We start from the raw sequence: 6647 nt of genomic DNA on the forward strand, positions 1-6647 counted from the left end.
AAAAAAAAAAAAAAAAAAAAAAAAAAAAAAAAAAAAAAAAAAAAGAATGTAGTCCATACTTTGATGCGTAGCGTAGTTGTGGCATTAAATGGTCTGATTTTCTGTATCATGCCTGCTGGCCTTAGATCTCAAACAGACCTGCTCTCTATTCATTGTTTCTTGTCTTAACAAACTTTTGAAAACCAGGCAACATATTATGACAAAGAGAGTAACAATTGCCATACAGGCCAGCACATCCAGAGAGCAGTACTGGAACCAGCTGAGGTTGTGGGCGGGTGGCCAGAGGTACTTAGCTCCATTAGGGTGCATGACAAACTCAATCCAGAAGAGTTTTTGGTCCAAGGGCTTCAGAGACTGATGGTAATAAATGATTGATAACTACATAACTACATAACATTCTTTTTACAGCTAAAGGAAGGTCAAATAGACACCAACTTATATAATGAATCAGAAAAGATAAATATGTGAAATTTTTGTGTAGATGTTAAAAATCAGTGTCACATAAAAGTGGATGAAAAATTAAATATTTTATTTCATGGTGGTTTTAGAGATTTTGGTTTCTGGGCTAGAATTTGTTGACTGCATAAGATTTCAAGATGTGAAGAGACAATTTAAGAGAGAGCAACTATTTCTAGCCTAGAAATTAAAACCAGGTAAGTCCAAAGGGTTAAAAAAAAATCATTTGAGAGTACAGACATTGAATTATCCAGTTAAAAAAAAAATGGACCTGGTGTACAAATTTTGAAATAATATCAAAATCTAGAGATAGCAGACAAATTTGACAAGGTCAGGTACATGTCAGGGCAAAGCTCATAAGAAGTTGGCACTGACCAAGAGTTAGTATTAACATTTTATCAGTGGATTCATGGTCAAAAGTATGAAAGCATGTGACCTTAGTTTGAATCCTAACCTGATATATACTGGTCCTTTAAAAAAATGTATCTGTTCCATGTTTTTTATTGTTAAAATGAATGAATAAAAATCGTATATTTGTTGCCTGATTATTGCGAGTCATCATGTAATGATTCTCAGAATACTCGGTAGAATTCTTCTCATCATAAAGTTATTGTCAGTAAATGTTCACTGTTATTACTGTTTTTCTTGTTTTGTGATTTTAGAATCTAAGTGACTTTCAATATTTTACTTTGAAGCATCATAGTTCCATTTGTTTCTACTGTTGAAATAATTATAGACTAATAGACAAAGAATAAGGATGCATATAAGTATCACGCTTACCAAGTCAAAACCAAAAAGTGCTAAAGCATAGCATTTTAGCAATAGCAATGGAGGTAACTTCTCTTCTCGTTATTTAAAAAACACAGTGGGAGGACTGTGTTTTTCAGAAGAGGGCACTAATTCTGATATATTTTTTTCTTACAATTGGGAAAGACTGTAATGAAGTTACATAATACAAAGAACCAATACAATGTGTGTCATACACATACAATATGTATCAACTAATTAAAATCATCATTTTTCAACACCTGAATTTTTATTAAAAATTATTGCTATTACTGATATAATAGTAATAGCATAACTGAAATTAATGTATGTACTGAAATAATTTTTAAACCACATATTTCTGGTTTCATACATTTTGGCTATTAAACAGAGATATTCCAACTTATCTCTTTCAAGTTAACTATTTTTTGATTTTATAATTTTTCCAAATAAACAAAGCAACCACCACTGTAAAAACAAAGAAATACATTTATACTAATTTCTCCTCTTTTCATTAATTTTTAAAAAGCAAATTTGAAAGCTCTAGTTATTTACAACTTCTCAGTGCTGGGATCAAAATATAGCATAAACATTTGGAAAACATTAAATATAATGGGAATTAGAGATTGATTATGTCATGCTGACTACTGAAAATAAATCATTTTAGGAAAGCTTTAAAAATAAAAGAAATGAGTAACTAATATGAGATCATGAATATGTTTATTTACTTTATTATGGTAACCTTTTAAATATGTATTTGTATTCCATAATATCACTTTGTATACCTTCAATATACACAAAAATTTCCTAAAAATGAACATTTGATGAGTTCTCATGCTGAAAGACCACATAAGAGAGCTGAAAATTAGTCAGTACTATAATAATATTTATGGTTTTCTGCTTCCACTTTGTCTTAAAACTTCTTCATAATCCTTCTATTACTATCTTTAGCAATTCCTCTTATTTAAGTTTTTGGCTAATTAGGACTTATGTTCTATCTTAAAACCTCTGACAAATGTTTTCATTAAAACAAACAAACAAACAAACAAACAAAAATATTGTGATACAATGGTGGATTGATCATGGCCTTTAAGTGTTACAAAAAATATATGTATTAAACACTGTTTTCATGTTTGGAATCACTGCTGCTCCTTGACCTTCATGTGAGAAAGTATGAATACATGCTATGAGGTTAGAATTCAATTTCCTGGATAAGTGTGCCACTGGGAAATGCCATGACCCTATGGCTTGAGTTAGAACGCCTATGGCCATTCCCTTTCACTCATGGACATATAAAAAGAAAGGCTTATTTAGATCTTTCAGCCCTAGAACTGGAGCCTGAGTCAAGGCACCTTCAATTTCTTTAAAGGCCTTTTCCTCATCAGCCTCCCAGAGGAAGGGCTCCTTTTTCCCCTCTTTGTGACTTCATATAATGGCTTAGCCATGAGCGAGGAATTTGGGATCCAGATGCGGCAGAACCCTGCTGTCACTAGGAACTCTCTTATTTGTCACCGGGTGGTTGGAGTAGGAAGCTCACAGTCTGCTTGCATTCGCTACCTAGCCATCTTTTCCTTTGGCTTATATAGAAGCCTAAATATCGGTCACTTTCAAGGCAGATTTGAGCCTTTTTCCCTGACACTTTATATCCTCCCTTCCATAGCAGGTGCAGGAGGTCTTGGTTCCCTTGGAAGCAGTCCTCTTGGGTTGGGCTGCTAGAAGAAGATCCTCAATGTACTGGAACAAGACACAGTCAGTATTCAGTGGAGTGTATGCTTTAATGTCTGAGGCCAGTGCCTCTTCAAAGATTGTAGGAGAGTTTTTAAATCTTTGTGGGAGTCTTGTCCAAGTGTACTGTGATTTACTCCATTGAAAAGTAAAAATAGGCTGACTAATTGATGCCAGTCGGAGATAGAAAAATCGCATCCTTCAAATCTAGGACTGTAAACCAGGTGGTATTTGCTGGAATATGTCCCATTAAAGTATATGGGTTTGGCATCACGGGGTAAATGGACACCATGACCTGGTTTTCTGCATGCAAATCCTGTACTGGCCTATATTCACCAGACTGCTTCCACACTGGCAAGAGAGGGGTGTTCCACGGTGACTGGAATTTGACTATGATTCCATGCTTATGAAGCTACTCTAAATGTTTGTAGAGACACCATAAGACCTCAGGGAGTAGCAGGTACTGTTGGACCCGAACCAGAGTTGCTCCCAGTTTTAACTCTACCACCACTGGTGCCTGATTTACAGCCAGTCCTGGTGGGTTACTTTTAGGCCAAACTCCAGGAATTTTAGTAAGCAACCCATGCGTTTCATTTACTCCTGGTTTCAGAGTCTTTTTTGAATATAGTCTCCATTCCTCAGCCTGTGGGACAGTAAGGGTTAACATCATAGCCTCCAGGCGAGCTAGGTTTAAAGTTACATTCCTTTGTGGCCCAAATGTAATCTGTGCCTGCAGTTTTTGAAGTAGGTTTCTTCCCAGCAAAGGAACTGGAAAATTTGGGACATATAGGAACTCATGTTGGACTTCTCATCCTCCTATAACACACCTCTTTGAATGACAAATGGGCCTCTTTTCAGAGACTCCAGTGGCTCCTACAATAGTTGCACAGTTCTTGGATAGCGGCCCTATAGGTTGGGTCACTACTGAGTGTTTAACTCTGGTGTCTACGGTAAAGTCCATTAGCTGGCCTCTCTCTTCTAATCTGACCATAGGCGCCTCGGGGCCCAAAGTGAAGCAGCAGCCTGGTCTGTCCTAGTCCTCATATCCTTCAGCCCCTGCCAGTCCTATCAGATGGCTGTCTGGTTCCTCCTGGGTGCGGCAACCCCTGGGCAGTGACCTTTACCACAGCCCTGACCCTTCTCCTTGTTATTATTCTCTGGACACTCATCCTTCCAGTGTCCTTTTCTTTTGCATCATGCATACTCACCTCTTTCCGGACTCAGCTGGCTCTCAAATCCCTGTCCTGACTGGCCTCTTCCACGCCCACATTCATGCCCACATCCATGCCCCTTTGCAAAGCCAGCTTTCCTCCCTATGAGGGCTACTGCCAGCAAATCAGTCTTTTTCTTAAGCCTTTGATTAGCCTCCCTCTTTGCCTCCTGATCTCGGTTAATGTACTTGATCTTGGTTAATATATACCTTGGTGGCCACTTCAATAAGCTGAGTAGTGTTCATGCCTGCAAAACCTTCCATTTTCTGCAATTTTCACCTCATAGTCCCCTAGGCCTGCTCTACATATGCTGTGTTCACCATGCATTGGCCTCACAACGTCTTTTATAAAACTGGCTGGGGTTTTCATCTGCACCCTTAAGCGCCTCTGAGATTTTCCCTATATTGATTGCCTTCCCCCCACCTTCCCTTAAACTTTGCAGGAATGCCTCTGTGTATCTAGGCAGCTGCTGTAGTTGGGATGCCTCATTTTTTCCTAGTAGGTGTCCTCCTGTTTCCTGGAAAGGCATTTGCATAACCGGAACACGACCTGACCAGAGATGGCTTGCCTGGTTTTCCTAGCATTTCATGTTAACTTCCTGGTGTGAGGGTTCAGATTTTTCTCTCTCAGGTGAGACCGGGGGCATGTATCCATTTGAGCTTGACCCCTCATTGGCAGTTAGCCTGGACAAAGGGAGGTAGATTGGAACACATGGAGGAGGGGTCTCTTTTCCCTCCAGTGGTTCTTGAAAAACTGTTTTTTCCTGTGTCTTTCTTTTTGTCTCTGTGTTTGCCAATGAAGCTTTCACTTTTGGCTCAGCTCAAGCTGTAAGCTCCTGTGACTTTCCCTTTAACTCTGTGTTTACAGGTGAAGCTTTCACTTTGTCTTTGTAGCTGCCAGCGCAGGTGATTTCCCTTGGTCAAAGCTGTGAGGATTCTGCAATAAGCTGCTAAACAGGGCTGCATTCAGCCATGAGTTAATATAAGGATATTTGGTCTGAATGCCCTGACTGTCCTCTGACTCTGGTTACCACCTTAAACACATGGCCGATTGTCTCGCTATCTATAGTACATTTGGCCCGCCAGCCAACACCAAAAGAGGGCTATTCTCATTCACAGAGAGCTCTCAGCATCTGAAGGGTTAACTTGACTCCTTAAACTTCTGCAAAGCCTTTTCTTAAATTTCTTTAACACACATTCCAATGCGGTGTGTTTCGATGATTTTCCTACCATTTCCTCCAAGTTACGATGCAGCACATTCACCTTTCCTTTCATTTTAGACAGATCAGACCCCCTTAGTCCTACACTTTGCTCGGAGCATACAGTCTACACTAAGAGATCTGCAACTCCACACACATCATGCCTGTTGGTTCCTCCCAGAACTGTCTCTTTCACACACACTCACACACTTCCCTGCTTCCAGTTCCCTTTCCTGGTTGGGACGGCGAACCATTCTACCACTCTCTCCGCCTCCAGTTTCCTTCTGAACTGACTTAGTGAGCCACTCTCGCAACCTGTTTTGATTGGAGCCTGAGTTTCATCCGAATTGGCAAGCCATTCTCACCACCTCCAGCCTCTCTGGGTCAGATTAGTTGTCACTCCCCAGGAGGTGATCAGGCTTCCCTTCTGTCCTTATGGGACGGGTCTTGCTTGGGCCCCAAAACTTTACCATGGTTCTGAAGAAAGTGCTCCATTCCTGCAATCGTCTTGCAACGCCTCCAGGTTCCCTTGTGCTGTCAGGGGAGGGGCACCAGGGTCCTGAGAGAGCGACTCCTTTCTCTGGGCTATCTTCCTATGAAAAAAGAATTTGCTCTATCACAAAAGAGCAATAACGTGGCAAACACTATTGAAAAGAATGCTACAAGAAATTTGGATGGAATATCAAATATTAGCTGGAATTTCTGGAGTAGAAGCTATGATAAAACATACATAATATGAAATTTTCCCTTTTAGCCACTTCTAAGTGTACATGTTGTATTGCTAGGTACACAATCTTATGAAACCAATCTCCAGAACTTTTTCTGCTGGTAAAGTTAAAACTCTATGCTCATTAAACAACAACTTTTTTATTTTATGATGTCCTTTTCATGTGGTAGCCTCCATTCTACTTTCTTTTCTTTTTTTAATGAATTTGACTTGATTAGATACCTTATATAAGAGAAATTACGGTGTTTGTCTTTTTGTGACTTATTCACTTAGCCTAATGATATCAAGTTTCATCCACATTGTAGCATAAACCACATAGTGTCTATCTGTTCATTCCTTGATAGATGCTGGGATTGCTTCAAGGTCTGAGCTTTCATAATGTAGCAGGACGAGCTGCAGACAAAACTCCTCAGACACTGAGTTAAAGAAGGAAGGGGTTTATTCAGCTGGGGGCATCAGCAAGACTTCTGTCTCAAGAGCTGAACTCCCAAGTGAGCAATTTCTGTCCCTTTTAAGGGCTCACAACTCTAAGGGGGTGCATGTGAGAGGGTCGTGATTGATTGAG

The sequence above is a fragment of the Piliocolobus tephrosceles genome, chromosome 3, assembly GCF_002776525.5.
Source record: "Piliocolobus tephrosceles isolate RC106 chromosome 3, ASM277652v3, whole genome shotgun sequence".
NCBI classification, from domain to species: domain Eukaryota; kingdom Metazoa; phylum Chordata; class Mammalia; order Primates; family Cercopithecidae; genus Piliocolobus; species Piliocolobus tephrosceles.